Source organism: Heptranchias perlo, chromosome 9 (assembly GCF_035084215.1).
Source record: "Heptranchias perlo isolate sHepPer1 chromosome 9, sHepPer1.hap1, whole genome shotgun sequence".
In the NCBI taxonomy this organism is placed as follows: domain Eukaryota; kingdom Metazoa; phylum Chordata; class Chondrichthyes; order Hexanchiformes; family Hexanchidae; genus Heptranchias; species Heptranchias perlo.
In genome coordinates this window covers 82,733,608-82,754,118 of record NC_090333.1, presented here as the reverse complement: position 1 = coordinate 82,754,118, position 20,511 = coordinate 82,733,608, and the positions used below count along the sequence as shown (strand labels likewise).

The window sequence follows — 20,511 nt, the reverse complement described above, 5'->3', positions numbered from 1 at the left end:
GTTGAGGACAGTGTCAAAGAGCGCGGGATTGAACACAAACAGTTTTCAAAGGATTAAGCATAGCTGTGTGCCAAATAGGTTTTGCAAAGGAAAACCTAGGTATGAGTAATCACATTCAAAATCTATCGATGAATGAGCTTATAAGAGAGAAACATCCTGAAAGCTGTACAACATTAGAACATTCAGAGGTTAGTCTCCACAGTGGTAATCAGTTCTGGAACACACTAATCTCAGCTGTAACTTTGAAAAGTTTGCAATTTTTCTTTGCTGTAGTTTTGGAAGGTGGCAGTTTTGCAGAGTTGACACTAGTAGGAGCATCAGCTCTCCATGTGTCTATAAAATTGCATGTTACTTCTGGGACATGTCTGAACGTTACATGGCACAAAGTTATGCAGTGCTGACCTTTTCAATCGCAATGGAAGTGGGCAATACACTTGTGTCTGGTAGGGAAGGTGCATGCAAACACAAACATGCTCAGCTCTGTGCACCAACCTCCATCGAAGTGACTGTTCTTTTATTTCCACTCCTGCAGTACTAATCGAGCTCAGGTATGGCCCCATGGGCACTGGCAGCAGCCCCACCCCTCATCACATGCAAGTCTAGACAGTGAGTGGCACAAAGCTGTTTGACAACAGGGGCCTCCAACCTGCCCTTACCAGACATTCACACTCACTCGCTTTGCAGCAGGATTCACTGGTAGTTATCAGGAGTGGGAACGCTTGCTGAATTTCCCCCCTCCCTAACTCAGAGGAACGGAGACATATTGCAGTGCCCTGCCACTGATCCATTTGAAATGGGCTAATTCAGTACTGGCCAGGGATTGAGGCTAGGGCATCCCTTAGTTGTCTGGCGCAGAGTACTTACCAACTAGCAGCCAGGTTCCTAATTGCACGGGGAGAAACAGCTGATGGAATACTCTGTCCTTTATCAATTAAATGGTTTAATACTAGGTCACTTGAATTTTTATTAATTAAAACAGGTACATCATTTCCAACAGTTTAAAGCTAGGCTGTGTATCAGCAGATAAGTAGCACTGATAGTGCATCTTTTCCCAGCAGTGTCCCAAAAATCACCAAAAACAAAAACACTCCAAGAAAGGAAATGTACACTGTGTACTCAACAGGAGATTATATAACTTTTTACTTTGCATTACCGTCTAACTCAATGCTGAGGGGCACACAGACGGTCATAATGTCCTACACTATGCAAATGTTGAAAATCTTGAATGGAAACAGTCTAATTGCCACACTCTGAGGCATCCCTTTGTGAACCATAAACTGAATTGAGACACAGACACATTTAAACTTTTGCCTGAAGAGATGACATATTAGCACATGCTTCAGAATAATTATTTTTGATGATCCCTTCCTGTGGTATTCCTTTAATTATGTGGATTTTATACAGTACTCATCAGAACTTTTAGAATTTGACCAGGATCAATCCTCCCCCACCATGCTTCGATGGGTGGTACCGAGTCATACAGGCCATTGGGAAATTATATTAAAAGATATGATGGTAGATAAGCAATGGCAACATTTAAAGAAATAATTCATAATTCCCAACAAATATACATACCCTTGAGGAATAAAAACTCCACAAGAAAAGTGATCCAACCGTGGCTAACTAGAAGTTAAGGATAGTATTAGATTAAAAGAGGCTTACAATGTTGCCAAAAAGAGTAGTAAGCCTGAGGATAAGGAGGGTTTTAAAAATCAGCACAGGATAACCAAGAAATTGATAGAGGGAAAAAATTGAATATGAAAGTAAACCAACGAGAAATGTAAAAACAGATAATAAGAGCTTCTACAAAAATATAAAAAAGAAGAGATCAGTGAAAGCAAATGTGGGTCCCTTAGAGACAGAAGAAATTATAATGGGGAATAAGGAAATGGTAGAGACGTTAAACAAATATTTTGTATCTGTATTCACAGTAGAAGACACAAAAAACATTGCAGAAATAGTGGGGAACCATGGGTCTAATGAGAGGGAGGAATTTGAAGTGATTAAGATTAGTAAGGAAAAGGATTAGAAAAATTAATGGGACTAAAAGCCGACAAATCCCCTGGACCTGATGGCCTACATCCTAGGGTTTTAAAAGAGGTGGCTGCAGAGATAGTGGATACATTAGTTTTGATTTTCCAGAAGTCCCTAGATTCTAGAACGGTCCCAGCGGATTGGAAGGTAGCAAATGAAACACTACTTTTCAAGAAAGGAGGGAGAGAGAAAACAAGGAACTACAGGTCAATTAGCCTAAAATAATAGAGAAAAGGCTAGAATCTATTATTAAGGAAGTGGTAACAGGGCACTTAGAAAATCATAATATGATTAGGCAGAGTCAACACGGTTTTATGAAAGGGAAATCGTGTTTGACAAATCTATTAAGAGTTTTTTGAGGATGTAAACAGCAGGGTAGATAAGGGGGAAACCAGTGGATGTAGTATATTTGGATTGTCAAAGGGCATTCGATAAGGTGCCACACAGTAAGTTATTACACAAGATAAGGGCTCATAGGGCTGGGGGTAACATATTAGCATGAATTGAGAATTGGTTAACCGACAGAAAAGAGAGTAGGAATAAATGGTTCATTTTCGAGTTGGCAGATTGTAACTAGTGGGGTGCCACAGGGATCGGTGCTTGGGCCTCAGCTATTTACAATCTATATTAATGACTTAGATAAAGGGACCGAGTGTAATGTATCCAAGTTTGCTGACGATACAAAGCTAGGTGGGAAAGTAAGCTGTGAGGAGGACACAAAGAGTCTGCAAAGGAACATAGACAGGTCAGGTGAGTGAGCAAGAAGGTGGCAGATGGAGTATAATGTGGGGAAATATGAGGTTATTCACTTTGGTAGGAATAGAGAAAGTTTGCTTTACAATATTATGCATGACCTTTCACAGTAATGGGTATGCTGACAAGCAAAGGAAGTTTTACTGAAAAACAATGCAATCTGCAGAACAGAGGAAAAAACGATCACTGAATTTACACTTCATTTCGCTCCTCGAGCCTGTTCCGCCATTCCATTAGATCATGGCTGATCTGTACCTCAACTCAATTTACCCGCCTTTGCTCCATATCCCTTGATACCCTTACTTAACAAAAATCTATCCATCTCAGTGCTGAAAATTTTAATTGACTTAGTCTCAACATCCTTTTGGGGAGAGTTCCAGATTTTCACTACCCGGTGTGTGAAAAAATGCTTCCCGATTTCACTCCTGAATCGCCTGACTCTAATTTTAAAATTGCACTCTCTTATTCTGGATTTCCCCCCACCCCCAAGGAAATAGTTTCTCTGTACCGACTCTATCAAATCCCTTTATCACTTTAAACACCTTGATTAGATCAATCCTCAACCTTCTAAACTCAAGGAATACAAGCATAGTCTATGCAACCTGTCCTCATAATTTAACCCTTTTAAGCCCCAGTATCATTCTGGTGAATCTGTACCGTACCTCTCCCATGGCCAATATATCTCTCCTGCGGTGCGGTGCCCAGAACTGAATGCAGTATTCCAGAAGGGGTCTAACCAAGGTTCTATACAACTGAAGCACTTCCTCACTTTTGAATTGAGACCCCCACCCCTTGAGATAAAGCCTGCTATTAGCCTTTTTGATTGCTTTTTGTATCTGTGCATATCATGAAACGTGAATATGATTTTCAGCATGATATGAAAATCATTAAATCTTCTGATTACTGAAATCATAACAGCCTACCTTCCTCTTTAATCTGCATTCAGTGCCCACATAGCATAAGCTAATATCAAACTGGTAGTAATATGGGGTCCTGATAACTTTACCACCATGAGTAGCTTGTCCAAGTTTTACTCGCCTAAACCCAACCAATGTAAAACTATGTTACTCAAAACAAGACAGCACAACATATAAAAAAAACTCAGTGCATCACAAGATCACATTTTCTTTTGGTAAACACGTAATTATTGGTTAGGCCACGGTTAAAATATCATGCCCAGCTGTGGCTGTCCTATTTTAGGGAAAGGCGTCCAGACTATGGGGAGGGTACAGAATGATTTATCATGATTCCAGGGATAAGTGGCTTTAAGAGAAGGGACTACAGAAACTGGGGTCCTTTTCACTAGAGTAGGGAAGGTTTAGGATCTGATAAAAGGTATTCAGAATTTAGGAGGGGTTTTGATCAGGCAGAAAGGGCAAAACTATTTCCCGAGTAATGAGTTGGTAACTAGAGGAAATAAGTTCAAGATCATCAACAGAATGAACAGTGAGGTTAGGACATTTTTTTTTTAAAGGTCTGTTATAGAATAGTCGACCAGAAACAGTGGCAGAAGCAGGGTCCTTGAGAGCTTTTAAAAGGGGAGTGGATAAATATTTGATAAAGATTTTTTTTTATTTTAAAAAGGATATGGAGAAGGGCAGGGGAATTGGAATTAAATGGATAGCCAAATGACCTGCTTCTGTGATAGAAAATTTGCAGATAGCAAGCTTTCACTCGGAGAGAAATTTCTCTCGAGACACTGCCTAAATTATACCACTACTCAACAACTTGCTGGGACAAAAATTGTGATCCTTATTCACTCAGCCTCAGATCAAACAACTTACTTCAGGATCCACCAAAAATGGGGGAAAAAATTCATGTCCCAATTTGCAAGTGACACTAACAAGCTAGAACACCACAAAACCAACCTGCTTTGGGAATGTGGGAAAAGACACGTGGAGCCCCTTCAATTTCTCTCATCTGCTTTGGGTTAAATTTTTGCAGGTAATTGTTTCTATCTAGAACAATTGGTTTCAAATATATGTAAACACCAAGACTCCCAAGGGGTCCCTGCAAATACTGACACACACCCCCGGGGACCCCCTGTAAATACTGATATACTCCCGAGACCCCGACTTCTGAAAGCAGCTATCAGCTACCAGAAGGAAAGCAGTGCCAGATTATCAAAAACGTATAGCAACAGAAATAATGTGCTAGTAATTCAACAAATACAGAAACTCAATGACATCATGGACCCCATATGATTCCCTCACAGACCCTTCAAAACGTAGGCTCTGGATCAACATCAACCAGAGAATAAAATGATAGCGCAGCATTCTAATGTGCCCACATTTCCACAGCATGTCGACGTGGTGCCTGCCTTCCTTGGCCAAGTGGATAAACACATGACTTGGTTGTCTTTTTTTTTTAATATATTTGCTCTTGGGGTGGTGGCAACTCTAGCAAGGCTGACTTTGCCCATCCGTAGTTGCTCTGAGGACATCCAAAGTCAAGCATGTAGCATGGGACTGGAGCCACTTGTAAGCCAGACCAGGTAAGAACGACGGGTTCACTTCCCCAAAGGACATCAGTAAACAATTTGTTTTTATATCAATCCGGCAGCTTTCACGGTTACTTCCTGCTGAGAACCCACAGATTACCAGACGTATTCAATTCAGGGTGGGATTTGAACTCTCGACCTCTAGGTTACTAGTTCGGGTCAATACCCACTAGGTTACTGTTCAGAAGGTCCCAAGTTCAATCCCTGGTCCGTGCCAAGTCAGCTGGATTCAGTCAAGGCAGCAGTTAGGACACAGTTGGCCTCAACAGCTGGGAAGGTAGGCTTAATTTTTTTTTAAAAAGCAGCCAAGATTCCCACTCGTGATTCCTATTCGGTGACTCCTGCTGAAAAGTGCATCTGCAGGGGTCAGAATCAGGGTATGATGCTCCCCAAAGCCAAACAGTTTCCCAGCATTCACTGTCAAAGCCCACAAATGGGCTACCATTCCTTCAGAAGGGAATAAATATGCTACAATGTCAATTGTTGCTACACCAAGGTCAGAAATATCTTTCAAAAACTTTTAAGAGTTTGAATGCAATGCCTGAAAGGATGGTGCAAGTAGATTCAATAATAATTTTCAAAAGGGAATTGGATATATACCTGAAAAGGAAAAATTTGCAGGGCTATGGGGAAAAGGCGGGGGAGTGGGACTAATTGGATAGCTCCTTCAGAGAGTCGGCACAGGCACGATAGGCCGAATGGCCTCCTTCTGTGCTGTATCATTCTATGAGTCTATGTAAGTATTTGAACGAATTCTTGCTGAATGAGTATCCCTTCAAATGGACTGCACTGTTCAGCCAGTAGATGTATCAATTGCACAGCTAATAAACCGAAAGCCAAAACGACTCAACAGGGCTAGTCTTCGCAAATGTCAGCAGCTCTCTGCGGTTAAGGATTCGGACAATCCAATCAAAAAACAATTGCAGCACTGCAGCGTCGCGAGCATGAGTGGTGGGAGGACAAGATTAGGAAATGGCAAGTCAGTGCCACTTCCCCGCTGGCTTGGAAGACCAGATCCAATTTAACATTCAGAAGTGTGCCGCTGTAAGGGCAAGTTGACAGTCATGCAACTCCACTTTCTCCAAAAGAATCTGTATCCCTGGCCTGTGCTGAGTTAACTTAACCCTGCTGGATGCGGCTCCCTTGGACTCGGTGTCTCCGGGCTACGGAAGGCGGGGCGGGGGGCACAAGTCATGCAAATGACTCCTGCTGGAAAGTACACGTGAGGACAGGATAGGGTTCGGCTGTGCAAGTTTAAATGACCAATTGACAGTCACTTGGACATGGTATCAGAGAGGTGCCAGCACTGGTAGAACCATACCCAAATGCAGGATTCAGTGACTTCAGCAGAGGAACGAAGGGGAGAAAATTGGGGAAAGTAAGACATTAAACAATTAGAATCTGTTAGAGTTGGAAAGGGAGTGGCAATTTGCTCTTATGCATTATTTCTTTATGTCTGTTAAATGGCACACACCAGGAATAGAACGTGGGACCCTTCATGTTTTTTTACCTCACCACACAATGCATTTACACAGAGCGATGGGGGAAATGCCCCCTTTCTATTAACTTCTAATGTGGTAACCTGTATACAACTACTGACTTTTTTTTCAGGACTCTTACAGCATTGTAAAATGACTGCACCAATCTCCATCGTTGGATATTTTATACCATGATACTGAGGGGGATTTATTTAAACATGTCCCTTGTCTCAAATTTCTAATGTCGAGGATTTTAGCAGACAAAAAGTCGAGTTACAAGACTTCGCACCAATTTATTACATTAAAAAGTTCAAATTGCACAATCACGCAGAGTACATATTGGTGAACAACTCATTTATAAAGCAAATGTAGTAAAACCTTAAAGTAGGAGGGAGGTGAAGGGAGAGTGGGACAAAGGCACTCTCAAAGGAGGTGGATTTTACAGAGGCTTCTGAAGATGAGATGCAGCTAAGCGGAGAGGTTTAAAATGGGAGTTGCGAAGTGTGGGGGCTAGATAGCTGAAAGCTCTGCACCGCCCCACCCTCAGGTGGAGATGGGAACATACAACAGACCAGAGTTGGAAGACCGGAGTGTGTGGACATAGGGCTGGAGGGGGTTGCAGAGATCGGGATGTGAAGACAAGGACAATGATTTCGAAATCGATACGCTGAGAGATGGAGAATCAATGCAGGTCAGCGAGGTTAGAGGGCGATAGGTGAGTCGGATGGAATGCTAACAGAGTTCCGGTTGAGTTGGAAAGGAAACGTCAAAAAAGTAACCAATAAAATGACTTGAGATGGCTGCTGATCATACAGTCTGCGATTTCGATATGTCAATAATATGAATTTGATTTATTTTAAAGTATGGCGTACTATGAAGTGTAAACAAAAATGAATTTTCCTGCTCAATTTTCTCCCCTCCTCCTCTGCCATTGACTCTTGCCGGGAGACGGTTCCCAGATGTCAACAGCCTTCCAGGCACCTCACCCCAAGAGGCCATTATTTTGTGTGAACCTCGACGGGGAACATTGGTGAGCTATTTAACCACAGAGGTCAAACCATCACAGCCAAACTCAATCCTGTTCTCATCTGACCTCCAAACTCATGCACATTCCAGCCAGAGACGCTGGAAACCTTCCCTCCCCAGGCCAGGGCCCCCGGCTGTACCAGACTAGACGCAGCGTCCCAACTGCTGTCCTGTTTGGGATTAAGTGAGCATTGGACTGGTGAGAGACCGAAGCAAGGACCTTATTATCTGCATGGCCCAGTAACACATCATGCTGTGCATTTGCTGACTACTGAGAGAACCTAGAGGCAATTTTATGGTGGATTCAATGGTGTAACTTTCAAAAGAAGGTGTGGTTAGGACGGTCAGTTGAGAAGATGCAGAAGTACATGTTTTTTAACACAACTATTTCAGCTCAATAAGAAAACAGGCTCAAAACTGGAAGTTAAATGCTAATGAAATACTGTAACCAGGGAAACAAAACCATGGTAACCTGTTTTTACATATCCAGTATTTTTGACTGCAGTGTAAAACAATGATCTGATTTACATGTGTGTCAGTCAGAAAAATTTGCACCGAACACAAAAAGCTTGGTATAAATGCCCAACACTTCCAGGAACCAGTGACGTCATACAGAAATGAAAACATGGGCAGACATGCAGTTTTTTTTTAAAACCCTCATGCTTCACTGTGTCAAGGGCTAAACCTGAGTACAAAGTAACCTGAAGCTTTTACAATGTATTGGACAGACGTTTACACCCTGTCCCAATAGAACCACCGCAACCCATGCACACACCAGGAGCAACAGCCGCCCACTATTTTATTCAAACTACTATGGTCGATGCTCGGAACATTTCTTCCATCCTGCACCTTTTTCCTGGTCTCCGAAATCCAGACTTCGCACCGTCTCCTACTCTCAATTCTTTCGTATTCAGGAGCACAAAGTTCTTTTTTTGAGCTCCTGCGAAAGTAAGCTGGAGCAGAAGTTGGTTGGACAAGTCTTGATACAACATGTTGAGGGTGCAGGGAGTAAGATGATGTGTAGTGGTCCATATTATGGACTTTAGGGGAAACTCAGAGCACCACTGACCATAGATAAAATAGACACCTCCTCCTACCCCCTGGACAATGACCCCACCGGCCGAACATCAAGCCATCGTTTCCCAGACCGTCACTGGCCTCATCTCCTCTGGAGATCTTCCCCCCGTAAGGCCTCCAACCTCATAATCCCCCAACCCTGCACAGCCCGCTTCTACCTCCTTCCCTGATCCACAAACAGGGCTGCCTCGGTAGACCAATCAATTCATTGAAACATAGAAAACAGGAGCAGGAGTAGGCCATTCAGCCCTTCGAGCCTGCTCCACCATTCAATATGATCATGGCTGATCCTCTATCTCAATACCATATTCCCGCTCTCCCCATTCCATCCTGATGCCATTTGTGTCCAGAAATCTATCCAGCTACTTCTTAAATATATTCAGTGACTTGGCCTCCACAGCCTTCTGTGGTAGAGAATTCCACAGGTTCACCACCCTCAGTGAAGAAATTTCTCATCTCAGTCCTAAATGTCCTACCCCGTATCCTGAAACTGTGACCCCTCGTTCTGGACCCCCCAGCCAGGGGAAACATCCTCCCTGCATCCAGTCTGTCTAGCCCTGTCGGAATTTCATATGATTCAACGAGATCCCCTCTCATTCTTCTAAACTTGAGTGAATACAGGCCGAGTCGACCCAATCTCTCCTCATACGACAGTCGTGCCATCCCAGTAATCAGTCTGGTGAACCTTCGCTGCACTCCCTCTATGGCAAGTATATCATTTCTTAGGTAAGGAGACCAAAACTGCACACAATACTCCAGGTATGGTCTCACCAAGGCCATGTATAACTGCAGTAAGACATCCTTGCTCCTGTACTCAAATCCTCTTGCAATGAAGGCCAACATACCATTTGCTTTCCCCTAACTGCTTGCTGCACCTGCATGTTTGCAATAAGTGACTGGTGTACAAGGACACCCAGCTCCCTTTGTACATCAACATTCCCCAATCTATCATCATTTAAATAATACTCTTCCTTTCTGTTTTTCCTTCCGAAGTGGATAACTTCACATTAATATACGTTATACTGCATCTGCCTTGTATTTGCCCACTCACCCAACTTGTCTAAATCGCCATGAAGCCTCTCTGCATCCTCCTCACAACTCACAATCCCACCTAGTTTTGTGTCGTCAGCAAACTTGGAAATATTACATTTGGTTCCCTCATCCAAATCATATTGTGAATAGCTGGGGCTCAAGCACTGATTCCTGCGGTACCCCACTAGTCACTGCCTGCCACCCCGAAAAAGACCCATTTATTCCTACTCTCTGTTTCCTGTCTGTTAACTAATTTTCAATCCATGCCAGTATATTATCCCCAATCCCATGTGCTTTAATTTTGCACACTAACCTCTTATGTGGGACTTTATCAAAGGCCTTCTGAAAATCCAAATAAACCACATCCAATGGTTCTCCCTTATCTATTCTACTGGTTACATCCTCAAAAAAACTGCAGTAGGTTTGTCAAACATGATTTCTCCTTCATAAATCCATGTTGACTTTATCTAATCCCGTTGATATTTTCTAAGTGTCCTGTCATCACATCCTTTATAATAGACTCTAGCATTTTCCCCACTACTGATGTTAGGCTAACCAGTCTGTAGTTCCCTTTTTTAAATAGTGAGGTTACATTTGCCACCCTCCAATCTGCAGGAACTGTTCCATAATCCATAGAATTTTGGAAGATGACAACCAATACATCCACTATTTCCATGGCTACCTCTTTTAGTACTCTGGGATGCAGATTATCAGGCCCTGGGGATTTATCAGCTTTCAGTCCCATTAATTTCTCCAACACTATTTTTTTTACAAATACTAATTTCCTTTAATTCCTCCTTCTCACTAGTCCCTTGGTTCCCTAGCATTTCTGGGAAGTTATTTGTGTCGTCTTCCGTGAAGACAGAACCAAAGTATTTGTTTAATTGCTCTGCCATTTCCTTGTTCTCCATTATAAATTCCCCCGTTTCTGACTGTAAGGGACCTACATTTGTCTTCACTAATCTTTTTCTTTTTACATACTTGTAGAAGCTTTTACAGTCCACTTTTATGTTCCTTGCAAGTTTACTCTCATACTCTATTTTTCCCCTCTTAGTCAATCTCTTTGTCCTTTTTTGCTGAATTCTAAACTGCTCCCAATCCTCAGGCTTGCTACTTTTTCTGACAACTTTATATGACTCTTCTTTAGACCTAATGCTATCCTTAATTTCTTTTGTTAGCCATGGTTGGGCCGCATTTCCTTTTGTGTTTTTGTGCCAGAAAGGAATGTATAATTGTTGCAATTCAATTTCAGTTCTTGCCCCAGAGAACTTATTCCCTCCAATCTCGACTATTTTTTCTCCCCTTGTCCAGTCTCTTCCAACCTACATTCACGACTCTTCCGACGGCCTCCACCACTAACAGTTTCCAGTTCCCCGGCCCTAATCGTCTCCTTTTCACCATGGACGTCCAGCCCCTCTACACCTCCACCACCCCCCCGCCCCCCCCCCCCAATCAGGACGACCTGATTCTTCCTTGAACAGAGGCCCAACCAGTCCCAATTAACCACCACCCTCCTCTGCCTGGCTGAACTTGTTCACTGTATATTGAACAACTTCTCCTTTGACTCCATTCACTTCCTCCAAATAAAAGGTGTCACTATGGGAACCTGTATGGGTCTTAGCTATGCCTGCCTTTTCGTGGGGTACGTGGAACATTCCTTGGTCCAGTCCTACTCAGGTACCGTCCCTCACCTCTTTTTCCGGTACATCGATGACTATCGGTGCCATTTCGTGCTCTCGCCCCGAAAGGAAAATTTCATCAACTTTGCTTCCAATTTCCACCCTTCACATGGTCCATCTCTGACTCTTCCCTTCCCTTCCTTGACTTCTCTGACTCCATTTCTGGGGATAGGCTGTCAACCAATATCTACTATAAGCCCACCGACTCCCACAGCTACCTTGATTACACTTCCTTCCACTCCCCTTCCTGTAAGGACTCTAGTCCATTCTCCCTGTTTCTCTGTCGCATCTGTTCTGACGATGCCACCTTCCACACCAGTGCTTCCAATATATCTTTCTTTTTCCTCAATCGAGCATTTCTCTCCACTGTGGTTAACAAGCTCCCCTCCCTCCGAGAACCACGATAGGCTCCCCCTTATCCTCACCTTCCACCCCACATTCAATGGATCACCTTACACCATTTCCGCTGCATTGCCACCAAACACATCTTCCCCTCCCCTTTCAGCATTCCGAAGGGACCGTTCCCTCCACGACACCCTGATCCATTCTTCCATCACCCACTACATCCGCCTAGCTCTGTACTTACTTAAAAACTGTTAAATCTTTAACTTCTTCCAGTTCTGACGAAAGGTCATTGACCTGAAATGTTAACGCTGTTCCTTTCGCCACAGATGCTGCCTGATTTGCTGAGTATCACCAGCATTTTCTGTTTTTATTTCAGATTTCTAGCATCTGCAATATTTTGATTCGATAAAAGAGACTGGTTGTGGCAGAGTGTGACAAAGAGAAAAGCATCGCCTCTCAGACAATAATCTTGTACCTCCACCAGGAACACAAGAGAGATCAACAAGAGCAGCACAGATATGAAGGCAGTATTTACTTGTGAGTTTCTAGATTTGTTGATTGGATAAATAGTGGTTGGTATAAGGAAAGCAAACTCCTTGGAGGAGACGTGGGAGTTCCATTTGAGATCAAAGGTGAGTGAGGCCAAGAAAAGCAACACATGAAAGACAATAGATGGAGACAAGATAAGAATTAACTGTGGTTTGTTACATTTGCAAGAGAAATGGAACAACGGCATTTTCAAGAATTGAACGTAACAAGATTTCATTGCCCAAAGACACAGGGGTGATCCAGAGATTCAGCCACTGCACTGCAAGATGAATGGAGGTGGTGTGCGATCTGAAGGATGTTGATGAATGGATGGTGAATAGGCTGGGTGATTAGCAGAGGAAGTCATTAATATGCTGAAGATACAGCGTGGGAAATAGGTCAGAGCTCCAAGAACTGGAAACTGATGGAGTGAGTGGAGGAACCATTAACTGCGGTGCAGGTACAGCGCTGCAGAGAAAATACTGACTAACCATAAATAAAACTTCAGTGGAAAGCCATATGATGGTAATAGGTTTGGAAATAAAGGGCTCAAAGGCTTTGAAGACATGCAAGGCGATGACAAATAAATCATCTGACAAGAATGGAGCTTCAAACTGCAAAACTGGTAGGAAGATGACGAGTGATGCCAAAATCTACACAGGTGATCGTAGATTCCAGCCAAACTTTCAAGGTGAAGGATAATCAAGGGAAACAATGCTTCTCTTTCCACCACATCAACTTACATTTATATAGCGCCTTTAATGTAGTAAAATGTCTCAGGGCGCTTCACAGGAGCGATTATCAAACAAAATTTGACACCGAGTCACAAAGAGATATTAGGACAGGTGACCAAAAGCTTGGTCAAAGAGGTAGGTTTTAAGGAGCATCTTGAAGGAGAGAGAGGTGGATAGGTTTAGAGAGAGAATTTTGGAGCTTCGGGCCGAGAGCGCTGAAGGCATGGCCATCAATGGTGGAACAATGAAAATCAAGGTGCACAAGAGGCCAGAATTGGAGGAGCACAGAGATCGAGGAGGGTTGTAGAGCTGGAGGAAGTTACAGAGATAGAGGGGCAAGGCCATTGAGAGATTTAAAAACAAGGATGAGAATTTTAAAACTGAGGCATTGCCAGACTGGGATCCAATGTAGTGAGCACAGGGGTGATGGGTAAACAGGACGGAGCGAGTTAGGATACGGGCAGCAGAGCTTTGATGAGCTCAAGTTTACGGAGGTGAGAGGCCGGGTTTGGAGGCCAGAGCTTTGCCATCACTGAAGTTCCCCAAGGTTCCATCCTTGGCCCACTCCTCTTCCTTATCAGCATGCTGCTCCTTTACAACACCATCCGCACACTTGGGGTCAGCTTCCACGCCTGCACTAATGACATTCAGCTCCACTACTCCACCACGTCTCTCAACCCTGCCACAGCATCAAGTCTCGGATGAGCCGCAATTTCCTCCGAGCTAAACTCCGGGAAGACCAAAGCCATCGCCTTCGTCTCTCCACATGAACCCTGTGACCTTGCCACTGACTCCAGCCCCCTGCCATATTCTCTCCTCACAAAGACCGCTTACTTCTACCTCCGTCCCCACCATAGCCCATCTGCTGCTGAAACCCCCATCATACATTTATCACCTTCAGAGGATTACTTCAATCCTCTCCTGGTCAGCACCCCCCATCATCCCATCTCTCCATAAACTTCAGCAAAACAAAACACTGTCGCCCGTATCCTATTCTATATCAAACCTGCTTGTCCACTACCCCCATCATCGCAAACCTGCAATGGTGACTGGTCTCCTAACGGCTCAAATTTATAAATCTGATCCTCATATTTAAATCCCTCCATGGCCTTATCCCTCCTTATCACTGTAGCCTCCTCTAGCCCGACAACTCTCCCTGAACTTTGTTCCTCTGACTCCGGCCTCATGTCCCCTCCCCCCCATCATTGGCGCCCATGCCTTCAGCCACCCAAGCCCCATGCACTGCAATTCCCCCCCTAAACCCTTTCTCCCCAAACACCTCCCTCTCCTCCTTTAGACCCACCTTTCTGACCAAGCTTTCGGTCACCATTCCTAATCTCTCCATTTTTCTCCTTACGCCTGTGACTTTTTTTCTACATTAATAGCAGTGAATAAATGGAAGTTGTAACACTGACTCCTGTAACTTTCAAAAGTACAAATGTAAAGGCAATAGAACAGTAAATTGACAGGTAGGGAAAAGAGGCCATTTTCCTTCAGAGCAGGAATATTTTCCAAGAAAAGGTGGAGCAAGAATAATGAAAACCCAAACGATGGTAGGGAATAAACTGTGAGTCTGCAGTTTAACTACAGTCCGAGGACTGTGGACTGCACAGAATTATAGAAATTACAATACAGAAACAGACACGAGCCGAACCAGACTGTGTTGGGTTTATCTTCACAGGAGCAGTATTCCTAATCTCATTTGCTTGCTATATTCCCATCATTTGGATAAGACATTAAACCGAGGCCCAGTCTGCCCCCTCAGGTGGATGTTAAAGATCCCATGGTACTATTTCGAAGAGGAGCCGGGGAGTATTGTCCTGGCCAATATTTATCCCTCAATCAACGTGAAAACAGATAGGAGCGTAGGAATTGCTAGACGTAAAAAGACCAAAGTTGTTCGCCTTCTACGATCCTGGTAGTCGCATAATATAACCATAACGGAGTTGTTGACTAATCGTGGCAATCAATCTCTATCAATCTCAATCAACACCACATGGACTGCAACAGCTCAAGGCGGTGGCTCATCACCACCTTCTGAAAGGCAATTAGGGATGGGCAATAAATGCCAGCCTTGCCAGCGATGCCCACATCCCAAGAACAATTAATGTTTTTAAAAATTAGTCTGACATAATACAAGGAAAACCCCCAGTGGTGGAGATCTTTGGGAACCATAGGTCCAAAGTCACCTTTTTCCTCCCAAAACAACACGTTTGCCCGAGATCGGACACTGAACTTACCGCGCGTCCCGGCGATCGTGCTAACCAGATGATCTGGCCATTTAATCTCATTTGCTGTTTGTGGGAGCTTGTTGGGCACAAATGGGCTGCTGCGCTTCTGACATTACAACAGTGGGTGCACTTCAACAAGAAAAGTACTTCATTGGCTGTGAAGCGCTTTGGGACATCCTGAGGTTGTGGAAGGTGCGATAGAAATACAAGTTCTTTGGTTGTTTTCCGTCTCCCTTTACCCCCCTCCTCCCTCCCTTTACCCCCCTCCTCCTCTCTCCCCTCCCCCCTCCTCCTCTCTCCCCTCCCCCCTCCTCCTCTCTCCCCTCCCCCCTCCTCCTCTCTCCCCTCCCCCCTCCTCCTCTCTCCCCTCCCTTTACCCCCCTCCTCCTCCTCTCTCCCCTCTCTTTACCCCCCTCCTCTCTCCTCCCCTCCAGCCACCTCTCTAAGCGGCTGTCAACCGTTAACACGGTCTGTGCTTCACTCACTGCCCCTCCCTCCTCCGCCCCGGGGGTGCAGCCTCACTGACCCTTCTGTATGAAGGACTGACCCTTCTGTATGAAGGGCTGTCCCGTCTCTCCCCCCACCCCCCCCGGGGCACAAGCTCTCGGCCCTGCCGAGCGCCCCAGGACAGGACCGGACCGGACCGGACCGGGCCGCTGCCCCCACTTCCCCGACCCGGACTGCCCGCACTCCAGCTCCGCTTCCCCCACCCCCCCCCCGGCCGTCCCGCGCGCTCTGCCGCCCGGCGCTAACTGCTAATCCCACCCGGCCCTTCGCACCGCAGCCCCCGAGACCCCCCCCGACTTTTGCCAGGCCCAACCGAAGCCCGGGGCTCGATTTGAGCCGCCGCCCTCGCCCTCGCCCTCCACCCTGTCTCTCCAGCTCCTCCCACCCGCAGGCGGTCTCCTCACCTGCCGTCGAGTGTCGCCGTGCATGCCGCTGTCCTGCCGGCCCGGGGAGCCGGGTGTCTCCGCTCCGACTGACCGTTACCAGCGCTCACCCTCGGCGCTCTGTGACGCCGCCATTAGCCGCTGCTGCGCGCGAGCAACCGCGGCAGCCGCCAGGTATCGCGAGAGCAGCGCTCGCCCCGCCCCGCCCCTTCCACCGGCCGGCGATAGGGCTTATTCAGGTGACGTCACCGTCAGGCGGAACGGACCGCCGCCATGTCGGCTTCACAGAACTGAAAAGGTGCCAACAGGCCAGACCTGTCAACATGAGGGGAGGGGAGGGGAGGGGAGGGGGAGGGGAGGGGAGGGGGAGGGGAGGGGGAGGGGAGGGGGAGGGGGGGGGGAGGGGAGGGGAGGGGGAGGGGAGGGGGAGGGGAGGGGGGGGGGGAGAGGGGGAGGGGAGGGGGAGGGGGGGAGGGGGAGGGGAGGGGAGGGGGGGGGAGGGGAGGGGGGGGGGAGGGGAGGGGAGGGGGAGGGGAGATGGGGGGGAGGGGAGATGGGGGGGGAGGGGGAGGGGAGGGGGGGGGAGGGGAGGGGGAGGGGAGATGGGGGGGGGGGGGGGAGATTGGAGAGGGGGAGATGGGGGGGGGGTGGGAGATTGGAGAGGGGGAGATGGGAGATTGGAGAGGGGGAGATGGGAGATTGGAGAGGGGGAGATGGGGGGGGTGGGAGATTGGAGAGGGGGAGATGGGGGGGGGGGGGAGATTGGAGAGGGGGAGATGGGGGGGTGGGAGATTGGAGAGGGGGAGATGGGAGATTGGAGAGGGGGAGATGGGAGATTGGAGAGGGGGAGATGGGAGATTGGAGAGGGGGAGATGGGGAGGGGGGGGAGATTGGAGAGGGGGAGAGGGGAGGGGGGAGATTGGAGAGGGGGAGATGGGAGATTGGAGAGGGGGAGATGGGGGGGGGGGGTGGGAGATTGGAGAGGGGGAGATGGGGAGGGGGGGAGATTGGAGAGGGGGAGATGGGAGATTGGAGAGGGGGAGATGGGGGGGGGTGGGAGATTGGAGAGGGGGGAGATGGGGAGGGGGGGAGATTGGAGAGGGGGAGATGGGAGATTGGAGAGGGGGAGATGGGGGGGGTGGGAGATTGGAGAGGGGGAGGGATGGGGGGGGGTGGGAGATTGGAGAGGGGGAGATGGGGGGGTGGGAGATTGGAGAGGGGGAGATGGGAGTTTGGAGAGGGGGAGATGGGTGGGAGATGGGAGATTGGAGAGGGGGAGATGGGGGGGGGTGGGAGATTGGAGAGGGGGAGATGGGGGGGGGGTGGGAGATTGGAGAGGGGGAGATGGGGGGGTGGGAGATTGGAGAGGGGGAGATGGGGGGGGTGGGAGATTGGAGAGGGGGAGATGGGAGATTGGAGAGGGGGAGATGGGAGATTGGAGAGGGGGAGATGGGGGGGGTGGGAGATGGGAGATTGGAGAGGGGGAGATGGGGGGGGGGTGGGAGATGGGAGATGGTGAGGGGGAGATGGGGGGGGTGGGAGATGGGAGATTGGAGAGGGGGAGATGGGGGGGGGGTGGGAGATGGGGGGGGGGGAGAGAGGGTGGGGATGGGGGGGGAGAAGCAAGGGAGTCAATGGACGTGGCGATAGGGCAGGGAAGTGGAGTTGAGGTAAAAATCAGATCAGCCTTGGCCTCATTGAATGGCCGAGCAGGCTCGAGGGGCTGAATGGCCTACTCCTGCTCCTACCTCTTATGGTCTTATGGGAGGGAGAAGATGGGAGGAGGAAGAAAGAAAAGAAGGACTTGTACTTTTATAGTGCCTTTCACATCCTCAAGTTGTACTGTAGAAACGCAGCAGATAATTTGCACACAAGGCTGTTTCCATTGTGGTTCCACAGGGTTCAGTACTAGGCCCCTTGCTTTTTGTGGTATATATCAATGATTTAGACCTAAATGTAGGGGGCATGATTAAGAGGTTTGCAGATGATACAAAAATTGGCCGTGTGGTTAATAGTGAGGAGGAAAGCTGTAGACTGCAGGAAGATATCAGTGGACTAGTCAGATGGGCAGAAAAGTGGCAAATGGAATTCATTCTGGAGAAGTGTGAGGTAATGCATTTGGGCAAAGCAAACAAGGCAAGGGAATACACAATAAATGGGAGGATACTGAGAGGTGTAGAGGAACAGAGGGACCTTGGAGTGCATGTCCACAGATCCCTGAAGGTAGCAGGACCGGTTGATTAGGTGGTTAAAAAGGCATATGCGATACTTTCCTTTATTAGCCGAGGCTCAATCAGGAAATGCGTCAATGCCAGATTCATCAGCCGCACTCAGAAGACAGTCCAGAATGTCACCCGAGCACAACGCAACGCCATCAACGCTCTCAAGACCAACCGCAACATCGTCATCAAACCAGCGGACAAAGGAGGAGCCATAGTCATACAGAACAGAACAGACTATTGCAAAGAAGCATACCGACAACTGGACAACCAGGAACACTACAGACGGTTACCCGCAGATCCGACCAAAGAACACACCCGCCAGCTCAACAAACTGATCAAGACCTTCGATCCAGACCTTCAAAGCATCCTACGCACTCTCATCCCACGTACTCCCCGCGTGGGAGACTTCTACTGCCTCCCAAAGATACACAAAGCCAACACACCCGGACGTCCTATCGTATCAGGCAACGGAACCCTGTGTGAGAACCTCTCTGGATACATCGAGGGCATCCTGAAACCCATCGTACAGGGAACCCCCAGCTTCTGTCGCGACACTACAGACTTCCGACAAAAACTCAGTACCCACGGACCAGTTGAACCAGGAACACTTCTCACCACGATGGACGTCTCGGCACTATACACCAGTATCCCCCACGATGACGGCATCGCTGCGACAGCATCAATACTCAACACCAACAACAGCCAATCTCCAGACGCCATCCTACAACTCATCCGCTTCATCCTGGATCACAATGTCTTCACCTTCGATAACCAGTTCTTTACCCAAACACACGGAACAGCCATGGGGACCAAATTCGCACCCCAATACGCCAACATTTTCATGCACAAGTTCGAGCAGGACTTCTTCACTGCACAAGACCTCCAACCAACACTATACACCAGATACATCGACGACATTTTCTTTCTATGGACCCACGGCAAGGAATCACTAAAGAGACTACACGATAACATCAACAAGTTCCATCCCACCATCAAGCTCACCATGGACTACTCCTCAGAATCAGTTTCTTTCTTGGACACACGAATCTCCATCAAAGACGGGCACCTCAGCACCTCACTCTACCGCAAGCCCACGGACAACCTCACGATGCTCCACTTTTCCAGCTTCCACCCTAACCACGTCAAAGAGGCCATCCCCTATGGACAGGCCCTGCGAATACACAGGGTCTGCTCAGACGAGGAGGAACGCGATGGACACCTACAGACGCTGAAAGACGCCCTAGTAAGAACGGGATATGACGCTCGACTCATCGATCGACAGTTCCGACGGGCCACAGCAAAAAATCGCATAGACCTCCTCAGGAGACTAACACGGGACGCAACCAACAGAGTACCCTTTGTCGTCCAGTACTTCCCCGGAGCGGAGAAACTACGCCATGTTCTCCGCAGCCTTCAACATGTCATCAATGAGGACGAACACCTCGCTATGGCCATCCCCACACCTCCACTACTCGCCTTTAAACAGCCACCCAACCTCAAACAGACCATCGTTCGCAGCAAATTACCTAGCTTTCAAGAGAACAGCGTCCACGACACCACACAACCCTGCCACGGTAACCTCTGCAAGACATGCCAGATCATCGACACAGATACCACCATCACACGAGAGGACACCACCCACCAGGTGCATGGTTCATACTCCTGTGACTCGGCCAACGTTGTCTACCTCATACGTTGCAGGAAAGGATGCCCCAGAGCATGGTACATTGGCGAGACCATGCAGACGCTGCGACAACGGATGAACGGACACCGCGCAACAATCGCCAAACAGGAGGGTTCCCTCCCAGTCGGGGAACACTTCAGCAGTCATGGACATTCATCCACCGACCTTCGGGTAAGCGTACTCCAAGGCGGCCTTCGAGACACACGACAACGCAAAATCGTCGAGCAGAAATTGATAGCCAAGTTCCGCACCCATGAGGACGGCCTCAACCGGGATCTTGGGTTCATGTCACGCTACA

The 20,511-nt window shown here is 47.5% G+C and overlaps 1 protein-coding gene across 2 annotated transcripts in view; it reads right to left on the bottom strand.

Moving 5' to 3' along the window:
- The window catches only part of cep350 (centrosomal protein 350), a 173,107-nt gene extending 156,665 nt beyond the window's left edge, over window positions 1–16,442 (bottom strand). For both annotated transcript variants that reach the window (XM_067990822.1, XM_067990823.1), the window contains exon 1: window positions 16,329–16,442. The gene's annotated coding sequence lies outside the window, so the exon portion shown is untranslated. The remainder of the gene's footprint in view (window positions 1–16,328) is intronic.
- Between the last annotated feature and the right edge of the window lie 4,069 nt (window positions 16,443–20,511).